This window comes from Passer domesticus, chromosome Z, assembly GCF_036417665.1.
Source record: "Passer domesticus isolate bPasDom1 chromosome Z, bPasDom1.hap1, whole genome shotgun sequence".
NCBI classification, from domain to species: Eukaryota; Metazoa; Chordata; class Aves; order Passeriformes; family Passeridae; genus Passer; species Passer domesticus.
In genome coordinates this window covers 84,766,463-84,788,086 of record NC_087512.1, presented here as the reverse complement: position 1 = coordinate 84,788,086, position 21,624 = coordinate 84,766,463, and the positions used below count along the sequence as shown (strand labels likewise).

The following is a 21,624-nucleotide window of genomic DNA, read 5'->3' as shown; positions in this document are numbered from 1 at the left end:
TCTAGGCAGAGGAAGAGATGAGAGCCTTGTATGGCATTCCACAGAGGTCAAGCCATTATTATGAACAGGGGCACTCTGTGAAGGATGCCACAGACAAGGGCTCTGGAGCGTCAGAGTGAAAGCAGGAGTTTAGATAGGAGTAGGAAGGGGTAGGGCAGAACACTGGAACAACTAACATGAGGGCACAGGGGTTGAGCAAAGGAGACTGGCCAATGGGGTGTAAAGGATTAACAAAATACAACAAAGGATTCTGGGGGTGATTTTTTTTTACTCATCACAACCGAAAGGGTTGTGGCTTAGGAGTCAGTCCTCCAAGGGACAGCAACAAGCTCCTCCCCTGCTTGTCTGGCCCCTATACTCCTGAATTCCTTGTCTTCTATCCCTGGACCCCTTTGGCATGTGGATGAAATAAACCCCATCAGAACTCCATATAGAAGACTCTTCCTGCCTCTTTTTTGCCATGGTGCATGTGTGTGTGGAATGTGTGACTGTTTGTGTGCCTGCCTGAATGCCTTATGGTAGAGATGCTTTCAGGAAGGTAGTGGCAATTCACCATCTAACCACGCTGCTACAGCTTGTCACAGTTTTGGAGACAGACACATAACAAGACACACTATGCTCATGCAGCAACAGCTCACTTTATTGAGATCTTACTTCCTTATATGCCTAAGAAGCCCATAAGGTTAGTCCTCATTGGCTGAACCAGTTACCTCCTGGTCAACCAGCCAATAGAAGCCTGAGTCCCCAACAGCTTGGACCTGCTCTTACCGGTTGAATTATATAAGTAAGGTAATAATGTAATTGATCACATAGATGCATACCGACATCCCCATGTAATGCGGTCCCATGAACCTCCCCACCTCTTTGTCATAATGTTGTCTATCATCACCTTAGGTTTGGGTGAATGGACATCACCAGACAATTGCAGTGACAGGAAATTATTTTAAATTATTGGATTTTGAGATTGCTCCAGTACTGTAAAATGATTTAACGTGTAAACAGCATGGGCCACTTTGCTTTGTGTGACTTCACCACACATTCCCTCTTTCAGTTTTTCTAACATAGGTTTAAAGTGCCATGTGCCCTTTCTACAATGGCCTGTCCAGTTGCTTCTCAGGGAATACCAGTTTGGTGGGCCACACCCCAGAACTGTAAAAATTGTTTCATTTTATGTGATGTGTATGCAGGTCCATTATCTGTTTTTATGTTACAAGGGATACCCAAAGCAGCAAAGGCTAATTGCCAATGTGCAATGGCATCCCGGCCTTTCTCTCCTGAATGTCCTGATGCCCATACGGCAGAAGAAAAGGTATCAATTGACACATGCATATATTTTAATTTTCAGAATTTTTGAATATGTCTGACATCAGTTTGCCATATTTGTAGTACTTTTAATCCTCAGGGATTAACCCTCATCTGTAATGCAGCAGTGTGACCCTGGCAATCAGCATATGTGTTTACTATGCTGTGAGCCTCTGTGGTGAAAAGCAGAAATTGTCTCTGTAGGGCTTGAATGCCTTGGTGGAAGAAGGCATCTGATGCCTTTGCCTGAGCCAGCATCTGGCCATGGTGCTGTCCAGACAGGCCCAGACAGATGGTCTGCTCTTGCATTGTCCTCTGTAATAGAACCTGGGAGATAGGTATGACTTCTGATATGGACGATGTAGTAAGGACAAGATCTGGCTTGAATAGTGTGCCACAAGATTTTAGCAAGCCAAATAATGGTGTGTTGTTAACTTCCTTTAATAGAGCTCCGTCCATTTTTTGCGTTGTATCTGGTAGCCAATGGTAGCGTTGCTAGGTGGTGCAGGCGAAGGAGAACACACTGCCCCTTCTTGGGTGCAGTGTTCCATGAGTTGAGCAAACACACCCATAAACAATAATTTGGCTTGGTGGACCAGTCAGACCTGGATTTTCAGAACAGGATCTTTTCCTTTCCCCGATGGTCTTGGCTTTCATGATGATCAAGAGGCAAAATATGAGGGAAGTTTCAGACAGACACTCACAATGGGATAAGCTTAAATGAGATAACCAATTCTGGTTTTCTCAGGGATAGTCATGGGTGGAGTGGGGGTGGAAACCATAGCATACATTTGTCCCATAAAGTCTGAGTCAATAACACCAGGGTTCACATAGATACCTTGCATCGTAGCAGGAGACCTTCCAATCAATTAAGCGGACTTAATCTTTTCCCAATAGGTCCTCGAGGTTCAAGAGGACTCTTATGCACCTTTGGGTTGCATATGGTTACTGTGTTGGATGTGAATACATCCACTCCAGCTGCTCCTCAAGTCCTTAGTGTGTGCTGGTCATATAAGCCTGCACAGGAAGGCAATGAGAAGCTTTTGTTTTTGCACTGAGTCTTTCATTTCCCTGGTCTTTGGAAGAATATCCGTTAGCATTAAATTTTTATCTCCATTGTTTAGCCACATGACCACATTTTCCACACTGATTGCAATTTATATTTATATTCCTGTGTCTGGGAATTGTCCCTGTTGAGATGGTTTTACAGGAACGATTTGATTTCAAATGGCCTTACGGTTCATATCTACAATACTGAAGTGACACTTACAGCAGCTGCTATTGAATTGCCTAATAAGGTCATATCGTGGGAATAAGAACCTACTTTAGCACAGGCATTTATTAATTCATTTAGTGATGGATTTCCGTTGGTTAGTAGTTCTATGATTTTTCTTCAGTCCTCGCTGGCGTTATCTTTTACCACTTGTAAAATTAGGTGATTTCCGATCTCTACATTAACAATTTGTTTCTCCATTGCATCTTGCAAACTCTCAATAAACTGCAGATATGGTTCATTAACTCTCTTCTTAATCTTTGAATATGTTTGGGTTGGATTTGCCATATTTGCTACTTTAAATAAAGTACTCAATTCCTTGACCTGTGCTAGAACCAGTTGCTGCAGCCTAGCCTGGAGTCATGGATCACCCACTGGTGGCAGCTTAGAAGTTGTGAGATCCCTGCCTCATAAGGTAGATCTTCAGTAGGGAAATCTAGATTTTTCAAATGCTGTTTTTCCACTCTGCTTTTCCATGCCAATTCAAAAACCATATATTGGATCTTTGAAAACATTAATTTCATGAGCTGCTTTATATCAAATGGAGTTACCTCCTCTGTTGTTAAGAAATGTACCATATTAGCAATAGCAGGTGATCCTAAACTGTGTTTGGTAATGAGCTGGTGCAGCTCAGCAAGAACTGGCCACTGGAAAGGGGTGTATTTGTTTAGAGCAGTTCTGCTGCCTCTTATTATGAGGAAAACTGCTAATGTCCCATACTCCATTTCCTAGCCCCTGGACACAGGCACATCAATGAGTTCTGCCCCTTCAAAGTCCCTGTTGACAATAGGATTGAACAAGGTTTTTGGCAGTAAGACAAGGGCGGTGTTATCATGGTGTCCCACAGAGGACACTTTGTAAGCATCCCGCATCCCTTGGTGGTGTACATTCAAGGGGCCAGCTCCAGCTCCAGTGAACTCTTGGCAGCGGCAGCATCAATTTGGGGGTTGCCAGACTCTCTGCTGCTTCCAGGCATGACATTTGTTTGGGACTCGGTATTAGGTTCTGTTTTGTTCGGGCCAGGGTTTTATGAGCCTTCAAAAGGGAATCTAATACACTCAAGGATAGCTTAGCTATTACCTTTGGAGGCGAAGAATGAGCAGGATGGCTTCTACTGCAGTGTTTGAAACAGAAAGGTTTAATAAAAGGCAAAATAATAAACAGAAAATCCGAGCCAGGTACAGAGGTCTGCTCCTGCTAGAAAACATGTTCACAAAAGCCTCGTGGTCCTTTTGTTCTCTTCTTTTCTACCTTACGGCTCAGGCGGGACTTTTTGGCTTCTATCCAATTAGGTGACCCCAAGGTTTTAGTGAAGTCTCTGGGGTCCTATAAGGTGGTTTTTCACCTGATCGTTGGGAGAAACTTCTGGGCTTCTTTCCTTTTTTGGGGGGACAAAGGCTAGCTTTGCCACTCTGTCATTAGGGGGCATTCTCCTACACTCCTACAACTCGGGTCTGGGAGGAAGCAGTTCTGGTGTAGTCGGGGTCTGTGCAGGCACTGTTAGAACTGTAAAGTGCTCCATCACCATGGGAATCGTGTGGCCAGCACAACCAAGTGCTGCCTCAGAATCCCCACTTGTGACAGCCACAGAGCATGGCTCAGTGGCAGGCAGGGCTTGGTGGCAGTCACACACCTGGCAACAGCCAGTGACAGGCATCGTGTCGCCGCAGTTGATAGCAGGGCATGGAACGGCAGATACGGCTTGATTGTAGCTAGGCATCCTGCAGCAGCGAGGGGTCTCACTGGCAACAGGCTTGGGCAGATTTATAGTTGCCAAGAATAGTTCCACAGCCAGGCAGGGCAGGGTCCCACAGTTCCACAGGGGCGGGGCAGGGTCTTGCTGCGGCTAGGTACAGATGTAGGGGTGTTTTCAGGCACAGCAAAGCACGGAGAGGTAGCTCTGCCACAGGCAGAGACAGATACAGGGATTTTAACCAGTGCATCATGGTACAGAGGAGCTGGAATCTTGCAGGGGCCAGGCGCCGTTTCTGTTATCTCAGCCAAGGCAGCAGGGCATGGCAGAGCGGCAGCAACCCCTGCTTTGTGGCCAGGCACAATCCCACAGAGACAAGGCATCTTGCAGTGGTGGTGGTTAGGTGCTCTGCAGTGGCTGCAGCAGTGATGAACCTCCCCGCCGCTACCAAGCACCACTTCTGGGGTCAGCAGGGTACAGCAGAGTGGCAGAGTGCCTGTTCAACGGGGCTTTGTAGCATGGCATCTCTATGCCCTCTGAATTGGCAGCCACGCACTCTGCTGACAACACGCACTGCTCTTTGGTGGTTATGAAGGTTTCTGCCAGCACAGCAGAACAAGGGGCAGTAGTGCACAGTGTGGGAAAGTGGCCAGTTGTTTCAGAGGTCTTGGCAGCTCCAGCAGGGCACAGAGCGGCTGTAGAATGCCCATTTAACACAGCATGGATGCTTGGGGCGGTTCCACTGACAGCCCCAGGGATCCTGGTCCTGGAGGGTGTCAGGGTGCTCCCTGGGTAGGTCGCCCTCACTTGGGGAGGCGCCATGGCTCTGCCCGTAGGCCTACTGGCACGTTGTGCTTTCTGGACCCACCCTTTTCTTTTGTTCACCCAGCACAGCATCTGCCTACCCACTGCCTTCCTCGGTGCCCTGCTTTTGCCATTTGCCTCGGTGGACAGTGCCAGCTGCAACCCCTCTGTCATCCTCACCACCCATTCGGTCTGCAACAGTTTTATCATGTTCATTACGAGTCTCCAAGGTTTAATAACATAAATGGCAGAGTCGTCTCCTGTAGAGGCAGCTGTGAAGACATGTTGGCCAGCCTGCTCCAAAGTTTATAAATTTAGAGCGGCCTGTTCTGACATGTCCAGTCCCTGGCTCTCACACCATGTCATTAGGGCTAATAAAGCCCGTTCCTCTTACTTTTCAAATATTTTCTTTAAAATAGGAGTCCATGCCTTCAGGAGGGGGTCCTCTGGTGTTGAAGCCCCTGCTCCCATGCTGGTGGTGTCTTCCACTTACAAAGAGAAAAAAGTGAAAGAAAAAAATAAAGGGAGGTCCTGACCAATCATGGCTCTATATGCCATTCTTTGCAGCCCAAAGGCTGTGGGCAACTCTTCTTGGTTGCCCCACAGTGCTGTGAGCGCGGCTCTTTGCAGCTCGAAGGCTGTGGGCAACTCTTCCTGGTTGCCCCGTCTGTCTCCCCACTCCATTGGTGGCAGCTGTTGTGATCATGTTGGGGTCCACCAATTGTCACAGTTTTGGAGACAGATACATGACAAGACACACTGTGTTCATGTGTGGGAGGTGGCAACGGGGAGGACAGAGATAGAATGCCATGGGAAGATATTGTGTAGACCAGGGTGAGAGATTCCCCATGATCCTTTTTTTGCCCATGTAAATGTATGTCTAGCAATTGGTTGCTGTTCCTCCCCTGGTTCCAGAAACTTCTACCCCTCCTGTTCCCCCATTGGCCCTCCCCAAGATACCACTCCCCTCCCCTCCCTCATTGGTTGTCATTGGGTCACCCCATCCTAGCTCCTCCCTTCTTCCCCAATCCCATTGGCTTGTTTGTACCCTAACCCCTCCTACCTTCCCCCAGTTATATGCCCTGGCCCCTCCCCTGTTCCTGGCTTCCCGGCTTGGTTGCCTTCAGCAGAGGTTCTGCTCCTGTCTGCTCTCCTCACCCTTACCCCATCCAGATCCTCAGAGCTTCCTTCAATAAACCCTGCTGGACCTACCAAGTGAAGAGTCTTCCTGTCTGTCTGGTCAGGCTTTATTTACATCCGGGCTCGAGTGCTAGGTGGGCTGAGGGAGCTGGTCATCCGGATCTAGAGGGGATCGCTCTTGGGAAGGTGGTCACCCCAACAACACCTGCCCAGGGGTTCCCACATGCATGCAGCAACAGCTCACTTTATTGACATCTTACTTCCTTATATGCCTAAGAAGCCCATGAGGTTAATTCTCATTGGCTGAGCCAGTTACATCCTTGTCCACCTGAGTCCCCAACAGCTTGGTCCTGCTCTTACCAGTTGAATTATATAAGTAAGGTAATAAGGTAATTGATCACACATTTCCATTATAAATTTGTAATTATTTACACTTTGAGGCCTACAGGCCAGCTGTAGGCCACCACAACAGCTAGCTAATCAAAATACAGAAAAGAACTAAAAGAGAAATCTTCTGTCCATGGAGAACCAGTCAATCATACATCCAGAGGTCTGTTAACTTACTTTCCCTGATTGGCCTGTCACACAGGGGATCATCAAGTGTGGACTCTGAGTGTCAAAGCTGTGGGTAACTTTGGTATTGTTCATCTCATAAAAGAAGAGCTGACTCTCACCACTGAGACCCTTTAAGGAGCAGGCAGAATAATATACAAATTAAACAGGTGGTGTGTTGTCGGGACCCAGGACATCTCTGGATGCCCTGGATGTCTCAAAACCCTGGCAGGGGCTCGGAGACCCTGGCAGGAAGCCAAAGACACCTGGAAATTCGATCTTAATTCATGGAGCAAATTGCCAACCTTATATGAAGAACTACAGGTCACAAAAGTTTAAGTAGCATAGTAGTAGGAATCACAGGGTGAAGGGAAAAATTTTGGAGCACTGTACAGAGGGGTTTTGTATGTTGTACAGGGGGGTTTGAAATTCTGTACATGGGGGTCAGGAGTTCTAAGATGGAGGAATTTGGGCGTGCCCTGTCCTTCTTCTTTCTTCTCCTTGGCATCCATGTTCAGGATGATGTTGGCATGTGTGGATTGGTTCATAGAGAAAGTGCACTTGCCAACAAGGGCAGAAAGTATTGGAAATTAAAGGTAAATATCTAATACGTAGTTTTCACTATAAAAGAGACAACCGCCCCGTGGGCGGGGGAGAGTGCCCTTGGCTGTCTTGCTGATCAGACCTCGGCTGGACAGACAGAAAAACTTTGTAGATAAGAAACAATAAACTTAACTGAAGACCGAAAAGCAAGAGTCCAGACTCCTTCTTCGAGAGTGCGGCCTGCCCAGAACCACTTTTTCCCGTGCTGGGGCAGAGACAAGTAACAGCCGACCAGTGTGTGGGCAGTGTGTGGGCATCATTATGGTTTGCCCAAACATCAGGAATTATCAAGTGAGCAGTGGATTGCTGTTAGTTGTAGTGTTAGTTCCAACTCCTCCCATAGTAAGTAATGGGGAGCCTTCTATCGCTATTGCTTCAAAGTAATATTCGGCTTATGCTACCAAAGGCTCTTTTAGTATTACTTCTTTCTCTTGTTACTTCTACTTGGCATGTTAATCAGCCAAAACCAAATATATGGATAACTTTAGCCAATTTAACAAGACAAGATACTTTATGCTTGGCTATGGCCACTCCCAAAAACCTATTTTCTACTTGACTTGTTGGGTTAACTTTAGATACATGGCCACATGTCCCTTCAGCTCATGTTCTTCATTTTAAAAATCATGCCAATGCCTGGGATCAATGCGTTCCCTATGTTCCTCATGCAACCTTTGAGCCCTATGAATTAGAATTTTTGGGATCTGTAAAAATGGACTTCTGTCTTAAATTTAATTATTCTGGGGCCAACCAATCTAAAGAATGGGATGTTTCTTCGAGGCAACCCATACTCAGAAATAAAACTGACTGGTATAATTACACTTCCACCACCATCTCTCAGTCTACTAATGATCCATTATCATTACCAGAAGCGGTGGTTTTTATATCTGGAGACAGAGCGTGGGCTGGTCTTCTGTCACCTATTAAGGGAGGCCCCTGCAGTCTAGGACGACTCTCGCTGTTAGTACCCAACACATCCATGATTTCACAACATACACTTCCACAGAGAGAGAAATACAGTATTCATGTATTTACCCCTGATTTCAATAATAACCTCTGACTTTTGTCAGAGTGACTTTCGGTCCCTAATGTGGTGTTGGGCTGCCTCCTTCTTTGTTCCAGGAGTAGTATCCAGAAAGGCACTGGGATTGTTAAACAGACTAGGCTGCTGGTTAGCTCACCAATCTAATGTTACTTCACTAGAATGAACAGAATGAACATCACTAAGGGCCAATCAGAGCGCCAAGATTCCACCAATCAGTGAGTGGATCCAAATCCCACCAATCCTGGACCTAAAGGATGTTATAAAAAGGGGAGTTTTCAGTTGGGCGGGGTTCTTTCTGTTCCATGGGCAGTGGGATCAGTTTGCGGGAGACAGAACTGGGTGTGTTTGTAACATGTTGATATCTTTGAGCTGTTGTGAGGGGGTTCAAGCTTATCTTGGACCCTCCGTTCCTTACGGCTTATTTTTAAATAAACGAGAGCCTTTTTCATTTTTCTTCAAAATCTGGCCTTGTTCATTCTTAACATCTTTTGGGGCCTCAGCCGGGATAGGCCACACCCCGAAACAGTCAGGGGTAGCCCAGGAGAGAGAGACATGACCAGTCACCTTTTTGGCTGCCAGAGATTTGACTACGTCGGACCGTGGAAGGGAACGTGCCTATTCCTGAGGCCGGAAGGAACTCAACAGCTCAAAAAGGTAAGCCCTCAGGGATTGCGTTATCCCTGAGTAACGCAAATGGTGTTTAAGGCATAAGGCATGCAAAGTGAGTGTGAATGAGATGGGGGCTGTAAATACAGATCCCTAAAGTGAGTGCGGACCTCCCAGTACTCCCAGGTTCCGGACGCCTGCGAGGGGGCCGGCCGGGAATGGAGGGAAGTGCATGTTGTTACTGAGTGAGTGTACATCTATGGACCCCTGGGAGTAGGGAAGACAGGGAGTACCCTACCTATAGCTGCCCTTACCCGCGCAAGCTCCCGCTCCTCCAGAGACTGGAGGCTCCTAGGGGTGCTTTAGTCATTGGCCCGAGCTGTTCCCCCTCAAACTAGGACTCCAGTTGAAGGGGGTCATAGAGGGGGGCACATCCGATACCCCAAGCTAGGATCCCAGCAGAAGGGTGTTGTAGGAGTATCTGGGGGTGTTAGTGGGGCGGACTTGCCCACTGAGGGGTAGAGCTCTGACTGCTAGCTAAAACCACCTGGAGGGCTGTTACTCAGGGATAGACTGAGGGTAGTCTAACCCCTGGGAAACTAGGACCTTGGGGGTGGGAGAAAATACTCTCACATGGAGATCACTTGGTAGGGTGGCCACTGTGTGGGGGAGTGCCCCCTCTTGGAGGCTGGAGAAAGGGAGGGTGCCAACCCAAGGGGAGTAGGGCCCCCTCGAACTAGGACCCCAGTTGATCCTCCTAGTTGACCCCTGGAAGGGGGTCATAGATGGGAAGTAGGCTCACCCTGAGCTAGAATGCCAGCTAAAGGGGGTCATAGGGATAGCTGAAAAGTCTTCGCAGCAGCGGTGACCCACAGAGGGGAGGTGGGCTGGCAGCTGTGGAAGGGCCCTTCCAGTCACTAGGACTAGAAGGGAGGTTAGAACCAGCCCAAGTTAGGGTGGATTTTTCTTTTTGTCAGTTGAAATCAGAACATCTAGGGCATGAGGTTCGGGGGTGAGGGCGAACCAAAAGTCCCCCGACCGCTCCTTAGAGATTTTGTGTTATAGGCCGAATGGTTGCCACTTTGAGGTTTTGTTGTGTGGCGCTTTGAGTGACAGGCCAAGTGGTGGCCATTTTGAGTTTTTGTGGTGTGGTGCTTTGAGTGACAGGCTGTGGAGCAGCCATTTTAGTGACAAATCATTATTATTATTACTATTATCATTAGTTGCGGTAAAAAGTGTCTTAGTTCTTGTAATCGCCATCTTTAGTTAAACTCTTAATCGCTAATCCCCTGTCCTTAATACTCTTTAATATTTAATTTCTCCTTGAACAAACTGTTTTATTTCTTTACTTAATTTTTTCTATTTAGTTTTCCACATTATGTAAAAGCTTAAATATTTTTAATCTGACATATTTATTTTATTCTTCCATCTCCACCATTTTTTTATTACTTTAAATCCATAATCTTTATTTCTTGAAATCCACCATCTTTATTCCGTTTCCCACAATCCAACATACTTACTTTATTTCTTTAAAAATTCGCCATCTTTATTTCAATTCCCACATTCCACCATTTTAATTTATCACTTTACATCCACCATCTTTACCTTGTTTCCCACACACTGCCATATTTATTTTATTTCTTTAAAATCTGCCATCTTTGCTCTGATTCCCATGCTCTGCCATATATAATTTCTTTAAAGTAAGTACTTTTGTTTTTGTTTCTCACACTATTTCTTTAAGATAAGTCATATTAATTTCATTAAATTTCCATCTCTTTCCTGTTTTATAATACTTACTTTTATTGATTAATATTATTTAGGCGATTCCACTCCTATAACAGTATTAGCTGAATTTGAAGAAAGTAAATTGCTTCTTAATATCTGAAAATATGGGAAAGTGTGCCAGAAAGAATACTATTAAGAAGGGGAAAGGAAAGGAAACTTTTAAGAGAATACCACTTAGCAGCCCATTAGGAAAAATGTTGGATAATTGGGATGCTAATGAGGACATAAAGAATTTGGATAAAATAAAGATTATAATGAGATTATAAGAGATATGGCCCAAAGAGAGTATAGCAGAGGGACCTGTCTATTGGCCTTGGTATGGAACAGAAGAAAGATGGTTATGGGTAGCCTTAAACAGAGATGCTAATGCCAGAGTAGAACCTTGTGAACAAGAAATTAAATATGCTACATGTTGGTTAGAGAAAGTAAAACAGGAAGAGAAAATAAAAGTATATGAAGTTTCTAAAGAAAGAGAGAAAGAAGTAAATAAGTTACCAGAGAGGAGGCGGGATGTGCTGTTGAGTGTTTTAAAAGTATAGTTGATGTTGTTATGAAAATTAGTTATTCTTTGTTAGTATAAGAAATGGTTTGTCCCTTTTTCCCCCCATGTAAACCCCTCATGATGGTTTGTCCCAAAGTTGTTTTTCCCCTGTTTTTCCTGCCACTGGTCTGCCCATCAAAATGAGTAGTCCCTTGTTCCTCCCCTCATGCCCTTATACGGTTATGTCAATCCCCATGGTGCTGCCTCCTGCCCTGGTCTGTCATGGTAACCCCCCCTCCTTTTTTTGAGAGACTTCCATGTCAGTCATCCCCAATCTAGCTGCTGATTTGTCCTTGAGGCTTCCTCCCCCCTCCATGTAACTCTCATTGGTCCCTTTGTATTATGCAATTCTCCCTTTGCCTTCACCTATTGGTTCCCTCATGTCTCCACCCCCCATGCCCACTCTCTTCAGAAGAGCTGGCCAGACTCTTCTCCCCTGACACTTGTCCCTAGACCCTCCTCGGAATGAAGTTTCCTTGGAACCTACACACACTTCCATCTTGCATTCCTTTGTCTTGTGACCTCATACCCCATGCCAGCCTGCGTCACCCACGTCGCAGCTGTCATCGCTACCTGGGCAGTCTCGGTGAGAGCCCGGGAGTGGACAGTCTTGTAGCACTCCTCTGTGATCATCCAGGGAGCAGCTAGCCGGCGCCCCTTCGCTCCAAGTGACCGCAGCGTGAGAGAGCTACAGTGGGATCCATTAGAACACCTTCCTCCTCCTCCCCCTCCAGATCCTATAGACTGTCTTCCATAGCCTCCTCCTCTAACTCCTCCCACAAATGGTCTACCTCTTCCTCCTCCAGAACTGTACCCCAAAATACTGATACTAGATGAGGGCGTAAGACAAACTACAACATCAGTTCCCATATGGGTGACAAGATCGCCTCAACCCTTGGATGCAAGTTATCATGTCACTGTTATGCCTTCCTCTGTGTCATCTCCCCTCCCACTAATATCCGAATCTATGCACTCAAGTTCTCCTTCAGTTTTACAAAGTGCCTCTAGTTCTACGAGTACCGTAACACCAGCCACCAGCACTGCTCAAAGTATCCCTACCCCAATTATGGCTCCTAAAACTTTTCAATATCTCCCTCTTTATTTTTCCCCCATATTTCAACCCATACCTCCAAATACCTCTTCCCCTGTTTTTGGACCCGGAACAATAGAAAATATTCCCTTTTATGTATCCCATATACCCCAATATCCTAAAAATCAGATACAGGAGGAACATTTAACAACAAGGGGCCGAGAAGATAAGACAGTTTGCTGCTGCAAAAATAAGGAGGAAAATAAATTAAAGTAAGAAAATGAACATGCAAAGAGTCACACTTATAACACCAGGTTTCAGGCAAAGAAAATTCAACAAAATCTTGAAAAGACTGAAAGGTTATTTCCTCTGAGAGAAGTACCTGTGGGGGGAGCTAGGGGAGGCATTGGATTTGTAAATGCACCATTAACAGCATCTGAAGTTAGGAATTTTAAAAGAGAAATTAAACCCCTATTAGAAGATCCCATAGGTATCTCACAACAGCTGGATCAATTCCTAGGACCCAATATCTATATGTGGGAAGAATTAAACTCAATCCTAGAAATACTATTTTCCTCAGAGAAGATACAAATTATTAGAGCAGCAGGGATGAAGATCTGGGAGGGGGAGAATCGAGGTGGTCCTAGGGGAGAAGACAAAATGCCACTTAATATGCCTAACTGGAATCCAAATCAGGAAGAAGGAAGGAAAAATATGAAGCAGTATAGAACTTTGATAATAAGAGGAATACAAGAAGCAGTACCCAGAACAAACAATGCAAAATTAGCATTTGATAGCCAACAAGAAAGAGAGGAGTCACTGAGCGCTTGGCTGAAAAGGTTAAAAAGGAACTTTCAATTATATTCAAGTGTGGATCTGGACAGTCCAGATTGACAGGTGTTAGTTAAAATACAATTTGTAACAAAAGCATGGGTTGACATCCGGAGGAAGTTAGAAAAGTTAGACAACTGGCAGGAAAAAGGAATGAACTAATTATTAAGAAAGGCACAAAAAGTATATTTAAGGAGGGATGAAGAAAAGACGAGGACAAAAGCAAAAGTCATGGTGGCAGCAGCAAGGGAAAGTGCAGGATTTGGAAGTAATGAATCAACTGGAGGAGGAAGAGACAGGTATAATGGGCCTAGAGGAAGTGAATTCAGAGGGGCGGGAACAAGACAAAGTTCAGGATTTGGAAGTAGTTAATCAACTGGAGGGAAAAGATAGATATATTGGACCTAGAGGAAATGAATTTAAAAGTCATTTATTGGAAACAGTGAACATACTATAGACAGTAGAACATCGTGGATGGAAGGGAGACCACCTTGGGCGGAGATTACATGTTTTTATTGTGGAGAGAAGGGACACACAAGAAATTTCTGTAAAAAGAGAAAGATAGATGAAACTATATCACAGGAACAAGACACACTAGAAAGAAGATTAAAAGGGGATGATTAGGGGTGTTGGGGGCTCTATGCTCTGAGGGATGGAATAGGTCATCAAAAAGAGCCCTGGTAAACTTAGAAATTGGCCCTCAGAGCGAAGAAATTGAATTTTTAGTAGATACTGGGGCGGACCGATCAAGTGTTGCAAAAATCCCTACAGGATATAAATGGAGTAATAGGACCTGCAAAGTGAGAGGTGCTGAAAATAAACCCTTTGAAGTACCTATTATTGAAGATGTAACAATAAAAGGAAGTTTCAGGGAAGGCTGTACTGATTTACTACATATGCCAGAACTAGATTCTAATCTTCTAGGTTGGGACTTACAAGTTCAACTAAAAATAGAAGTAGCACCCGAAGGAAAACATATGGTGGCAAAAATGATGGTATTGAGAGAAGAAGATGAGAGAGGAATTGATCCAAAGGTGTGGGCAGAGGAAGGAGGACATGGATTGTTAGACATTACACCTATTGAAATTAAAATGAAACCAGACCTTTCTCCAATTAGGGCAAAGCAATATCCAATTTCAGTAGAAGGAAAACAAGGACTAAAACCAGTCATTAAAAATCTGATAAAGGAAGGCATATTAGAACCATGTATGTCTCCAAACACTCCTATCTTACCTATTAAGAAACCAGATGGTACATATCGTTTGGTTCAAGAGCTACAAGAAGTAAACAAGCAGACATGATAACCAGTAGTTGCCAACCCATACAATTTATTGAGTAAGGTACCATCAAGACATGCATGGTTTAGTGTCATAGATTTAAAAGATGCGTTTTGGTCATGCCCACTGAGAAAGAAAGTACAAAATGGTTTGCTTTTGAGTGGGAAGATGAGGAGACTGGGAGGAAACAACAACTACAATGCACAAGGTTGCCACAAGGATTTACGGAGTCACCAAATTTATTTGGACAAACCCTAGAAGAGATAATGAAACAATTTAAACCCGAAGGTACTTCCCAAGTTCTACAATCTGTAGATGATTTGTTAATCTCTGGAGAACAAAAAGAGGAGGTACAGAAAACAACAGTTAACTTGTTAGACTTCCTGGGAGAAAAAGGGTTAAAAGTATCGAAGAGAAAATCACAATTTGTTGAATCTGAAGTAAAATATTTAAGACACTTAATTAGAAAAGGATACAAAAAATTAGACGCTGATCAAATTCAAGAGATACTATCATTACCAGCACCTAAAACAAAAACGGACGTGAGAAAATTACTTGGACTGATTGGATAATGTAAATTATGGATAGATGGTCACACAAAACTGGTCAAATTTCTGTAAAATAAATTGGTTGAGGATGAGCCTATCAATTGGAGTAAAGATGATAGGAAAGTAGAGGAACTAAAAGAGAAATTGGCCAACGCTCCAGTTCTAAGTTTGGCAGACTTAAACAGACTGTTTGAATTGTTTGTGAAGGTTGAGGATGGGACAGCTTATGGAGTTATAGTACAAGACTGGTGTGGAGTGCGAAAACCCATTGCCTATATTTCAAAACTACTCGACCCAGTTGTCAGAGGTTGGCCTACCTGTCTCCAGGTGGTAGTTGCAAGTTAACCTTAGGTAACAAGATTAAAGTGTATACCCCCCATGATTTAAAAAGTATATTAAGCAAAAGAGCATGCCAGTGGATCTCAGACAGCAGACTTTTAAAGTATGAACTGATTTTAAACAATAGCAAAAATACAGAACTGTCTACAACAAGAATACAAAACCCTGCTCAGTTTTTGTATGGGGAACCAAAGGAGGAACTGGAACATCACTGCCTTGAGACTATAGATTTGCAAATGAAAGTCAGAGAGGACTTACTAGAACAACCTTTACTAGAAGGTGATGTACTTTTTATAGACAGATCATCTCGAGTGATTGATGGGAAATGAGCATCAGGGTATGCTGTGGTAGACGGTCGTACAATGACAGTTGTAGAAAAAGGAAAACTTCCTATAAACTGGTCTGCATAGTGCTGTGAGATTTATGCATTATTGAAAGGATTAAAGTGGCTTGACAAGAAAAGTGGAACCATCTATACAGACTCAAAATATGCTTATGGGGTAGTCCACACTTTTGGTAAAATCTGGGCAGACAGAGGATTTGTTAATTCAAAGGGAAAAACCTTGATTAATGAAGGCTTTATAAGAGCAGTCTTAGAAGCTTTAAGAGGATCTAAGGAAATTGCCATTGTACATATAAAAGGACATCAAAAAGGGGACAGTAAAGAAATAAAAGAAAATAATTTGGCTGATCTTAGAGCAAAAAGAACTGCTTTGGAAGACTCAGAAAAGATCTTTAAGTTAAATGAAATAGGAGATGGGAAGGAGGAGGATAAAGAAATGGAAGAAATTTCTGTATTTGATGAAAAAGAGCAAGAGGAGCTACAAAAATATGCAGCAATCCAAAATGAAACAGGAAAATGGGAAATGCCAGATGGTAGACAAGTACTAAAGAGGGCATTAACCAGAAAGATACTGGGAGACCTACATGCCACAACTCATTGGGGAACTCAAGCTTTGCATGACCATTTTATGAGAACCTATGTATGTATTGGAGTATGGGAAATTGCAAGAATAATAACTAGATATTGCATGATATGTCAAAGAATAAATAGAAAAGTAATGAGGAGACTGCCTCAAGGGGGAAGGGGGTTACCAAAAAGACCATTCCAATGTAGACAAATAGATTTTACAGAACTGCCACAAGTACAGAGATACAAGTATATACTAGTAGTAACAGACCATCTGACCCACTGGGTAGAGGCATATACAACAAGAGAAACTGCAGAGACTGGAAGCAAGATTATATTAGAACAAATCATACCCAGATATGGAGTAATTGATAATATTGATTCAGACAGAGGTCCTCATTTTACAGCTAAAATAATGCAACAACTAGTAGATGCCTTAAATATCACCTGGAAATTTCATACACCCTGGAGACCCCAAAGCTCTGGAAGGGTGGAAAGAATGAATCAAATGCTTAATAATACACTCACAAAATTAACAGAAGAAACAAAAATGAATTGGCTGAAATGTCTCCCTCTGGCACTATTGAGAATAAGAACTAGACCAAGAGCAGACGTAGGAGTTTCAACATATGAGATGATGTTTGGCTTACCGTTTTTAACAACTTTGGGAAATGCAGGAACATATGAAGAAGGAGAAATGGTTGTGAGAAAATATATAAAGACCATCACCAGCACTTTAGAAGAATTAAGAATTAAGGGATACCTTCCTCAAACTACTCCTATTGATTTCAAAATTCATAAATTCCAACCTGGTGACTGGGTATTAATCAAAGCCTGGAAAGAACAACCCTTGATCCCAAAATGGGAGGGTCCTTTACAAGTGTTATTGACCACCAAGACTGCCATACAAACACAAGAATGAGGGTGGACACATGTAACCTGAGTAAAACAGCCGGTTTCTGCACCTAAGGAACTATCTCCAACTTTAGCTAAATCAAAGAAGACCTCAGACATATCATCGGAAGACACATAAGTTATAAGTCCTGGAATTGTTATGTAAATATTTAAGTGAAAGTCGTTAATATGCTTTCAATGAAATTAATATTTGGTGGGGAAAAATGTAAATTGTAGAAATATATGTTATTCTCTGGTATCTCTTGTTACAGATCTGAAGATCCAAGAAAAAGATAGAGCATTCTCCCACGCATCTAGCAATCTGGCCCTAAAAAGGACAGAAGAAACGAGTTGATGCAAAAGAGAAAGTAAACTCCTGTAACAGTAACTGGTAAGAATAACATGTTGATAAATAAGAGAGGAAAAAGAAGGAGGCAAGACCGGATCAAGTTACACTCTTGCCACAAAAACTCGCTGATTCTCTACAGAGAGGAGACATGATTGGGAGAGTGGCCTGTACCAGACCCTCATTCATATATATCCTCCTACTTATGATCATCGATAAAGGAGAGATGATACTGTGTGAAAAGTGTTATTACCCATTATATGCAGGAGAATCTCGGACTGCTGTCCTCAGAACACACTCTAACCCGAGTCCTAATTGTGTCAACTTTTTGCCAGTAACAACTTGTATGGAAAATGGTAAAACATATTGGCTATTCGAAAATATAGGAAATTTTAAACAGAAATTGTTGGGAAAATGCCCTATGAAGGAGAAGTGGATCTGTTCTGAAAGAAAACCTATTGAAGGACAAGTAAAACATGAGACTTATGAAACAGATTTCATAAAAGAAAAAGAGATAAAGGGAATAATTAAAAAGGGACCAAAAATCCCAACCCTGGGAGGGAAAAACCTGTTCCTTGATTTAGCACAGAAAATGAGTAATGAATTTAACATCTCTAATTGTTGGATTTGTGGGGACCCTTGTATGGCTGAAATCTGGCCATGGGAGGGCATTCCTATGAGTCGACAGGATATACTCAGGATTTTAGATAAAGAAGGATCCAAACGGGACAACAGACCTGAGGAAGAAGTATGGAACCTGAGGTCCGATTCCAGTGAGGAATGTCTTTGGAGAACATTCAGAATATATCATGTATTTGGGTGAGATCCATTGCAAAAATTATTTAGTTTTAAATAACACACATCAGTAGTGGATCCCTAGGTGTCCACATTTATATTGGTCGAGGTCCAGAAGATCACAGTGCTCATATATAGAGAGAGAAAAATTGTATGAGTGTCCCACATGAGAGCCCAATCCATTCCAGGATAAACCCCAAACTGCGAAATTTTGGAATAAAACCAACTATAAATTAGAAAGCCAACCTCAATTTTGGAGAGCCCCAAAAAGTATATATTGGCTGTGCGGAAAAATGGCATATGTAGTTCTGCCGAGAGGATGGACTGGGAGTTGTACCTTAGGCATAATAAGACTATCTTTTTTCCTCCTCCCCAGGATAGAACGGTACCATTTGGGAGTGCCGCTTTATGATGAGTTGGTTCGGAGAAAGACAGACATATCTATAGGGGGCACTCAACAATGGGGAGAGGAGGAGTGGCCACCAGAATGTATTATTGCCACTTATGGTCCAGCCACTTGGGCCCAAGGTGGGTCATGGGGATATAGGACACCAATTTATATGCTAAATAGAATCATCAGATTACAAGATCTATTAGAGATTATTTCTAACCAATCTACATTAACAATAGATCTCTTTAATGCACAATCAAGAGATTGTGCAAATGAGAACAATGATTTACCAAAACCGGCTAGCCTTAGACTATTTCTTAGCCAAAGAAGGAGGAGTATGTGGAAAATTTAACTCATCAGAATGCTGCACAGAAATAGATGACCATAGCAAAGTGATCACGAATAGAACAACCAACATCAGAAAATTAACCCATGTCCCTGTTCAAAGATGGACCTCAGTATTACAAACTGATTGGGGAAATTGGTGGAATAATCTCCTGAAGGGTGATTGGTGGAAGAAAGAATTAATTATCTTAGGTGGTACTCTAATAAGTATTGTTTTTCTTCCCTGTATGATCCCATGCCTCATCAGGGTCGTCACGAGAACTGTAATCAACTCCCTCAAGCTCAGCCTTAAAACTGGAGGAAAGGATAGAAACGCTAAGGACATTTTATTACTACAAGAGCAAGAAGTTGAAGCAAACCAAGAGATAAAGACTGCTGAATCAGCTATAGAAATGTACAAGAGATACCAAAAATTAAGACAATTATATACAGTTGAAGAAGAAACTGTTTAAAGATGGTTTAAAGGACTGAAGAAGAAAACTGTTAAAAGACTGTTTGAAAACTAAAGACTGAATGTGTTGATGCGGGCTAAAGCCCAATCAAAGTTTTAGAGGGGGGAGTTGTCATGAGTTTGGTCCTATTAGTTCTGGGGAGAATGGGGAGTTACTTGTTGTAAAGGGAAAGGGCGTCCAGGACTTGGTGAAGACACGAGATGAAAGAGGTGAGGAGTGATTGGGCTAGGGCACCAACCAATCATTCGATGCCCTGAAGGAATGATTGGCCCAGAATGAACCTCACTAAAGACCAATCAGAGCACCTAGATTCCACCAGTCAGTGCGCGGATCCAAACCCCACCAATCCTGGACCAAAGGGAGTTATAAAAAGGGGGCTTTTCAGTCAGGCGGGGTTCTTCTTTCTGTTTTGTGAATGGTGGGATAGCTTCACAAGGAAGAGAACCCAACGTGTTTGTAGCACGTTGCTATTTTTGAGCTGTTGTGAGGAGGTTTAAGCTTATCTTGGATCCTCCATTCCTTTCATCTTGTTTTTAAATAAACGAGAGCCTTTTTCAATTTTTCTTGAAATCTGGCCTCATTCATTCATCACACAGGTCAAGTTGACAGCAACTGAAAGAGGGTGTCACTTCATGCTTCGTGCCCTTTCTTCCCTGGTTTCCAGCACTTCTCCCTTAATCATATTCAAACAAACAGCCTGGTACCATCTGTACCAGGAAGAGACAGCCCATCTGTCAGCAATACAGTCAGCAGCACTCCTGCACAAACAAGGGTCCAATGTACCTGCAAGCTGCCTCCTCTGACAGCAGCAGCCAGAAGATGACAGCTTCTGCAACAGACAGCAACAGCCACCTACTGCTTGTTCAAACTGCTCAGGGCATCCACATTGAGCAGGGTACAGCTACAGATGTTCAGAGATGCAGGAGTGCACCACACCACCATGAAGCCTGTGTTGCAGGTGTGAAGGACAAGAACGAGATCCCTATGCATGACATCCCTCACAAGAACTACATATGGAACCAGAGAACTGGCCGGAATCCAGCAGAACAGTGCGACTGGGCAGACAGCATGGCTTCATCAGCTTCCCTGGGCAGAGATGCAGGGACATGGCACTGGACAGAGCAATATTGTTAAATGCAATATCAGTAGCAGGTCTCTGCTGGCGCACCACAAGACTGCAAAGGATCTGAGCGTTGTGTCCAAGAGAGAGCCTTCACAGGACATTTTTCACACTTTCCCCTTCATAATTCTTGCACTTCACTCCCTTTTCTCACACCTTCACCTTAGTGTTTCTCATGCTTTCCCCTTACTTTTTTCACACCTTCCCTCTCACATTTCTTACACTTTCCCCATCACATTTCATTGCCCTTTTCTCTCCTCAGTTTCCCATTCTTTCCTCTCTCACATTTCCAACACTTTTCTCTCACGTTTGTCTCACTTTGCCCTTCACACTGGCAGCCCTTTTTCTCCCTTCACCACCCTTTCTCCTTGTATTTCTCACACACTTCCCCTCATCTTTCTTTCCTGTGACTTCCCATGTCACATTTCTTGCCATTTCCTCTCCTAAGGCTTCCCATCCTTTCCCACTTTACATTGTCCAGCCTTTCCCTTCACCCTTCTCTCACTCTGCCCGTCACATTTCCTACCCTCTTTTTCTCTCATGTTTCCTCCCTCTTGCCCTCAAACTTCCCACACTTCTCCCCTCATGTTTCCCACATTTGTCCCCTCACACTTCTCAAAATTTCCCCAAGTTTCTCATACTTTTTTCATCATGTTTCATGCTCTTTTCCTCTCCCATTTCCTGACCTTCTTGTCCTCCCACATTTCTTACTCTTTCCTCATGTTTCCTGCCATTTTCTCCCCTCATGCTTTCCTCCCTTTTTTCAGTCCTGTGTCCTGCCTTGTCCCGTCCCCCTCACACTTCCTCCTTTTTAAATAAGTGCCAGATGACGTTACAAATTGCCTTGTGTTTCTCTGTGTATACAGAACAAAGCTGCAACACTGCATTAATGAACCTATTATCTATTAATCATTTAAACATACAACAACACTGCTCCAGGGCAGAAAGACACAGGGTCTTGGGCAGGATGGCCCCAGGGTGGTTCTGGGGACAGCAACCCCAGGA

At 43.6% G+C, this 21,624-nt stretch overlaps 1 long non-coding RNA gene across 6 annotated transcripts; it reads left to right on the top strand.

Annotated features, from left to right (window-relative positions):
* Nucleotides 1-11,914: 11,914 nt before the first annotated feature.
* Nucleotides 11,915-20,057, top strand: LOC135290365 (uncharacterized). 6 transcript variants are annotated; one of them, XR_010353144.1, is made up of 5 exons: nt 11,915-12,643; nt 17,443-17,561; nt 18,216-18,335; nt 18,688-18,839; nt 19,295-20,057. It is a non-coding gene; the product is annotated as an uncharacterized LOC135290365 (long non-coding RNA). The 6 variants fall into 6 exon arrangements; XR_010353146.1 differs by lacking the exon at nt 18,216-18,335; XR_010353143.1 differs by having other exon boundaries at nt 18,216-18,839.
* Nucleotides 20,058-21,624: the final 1,567 nt, after the last annotated feature.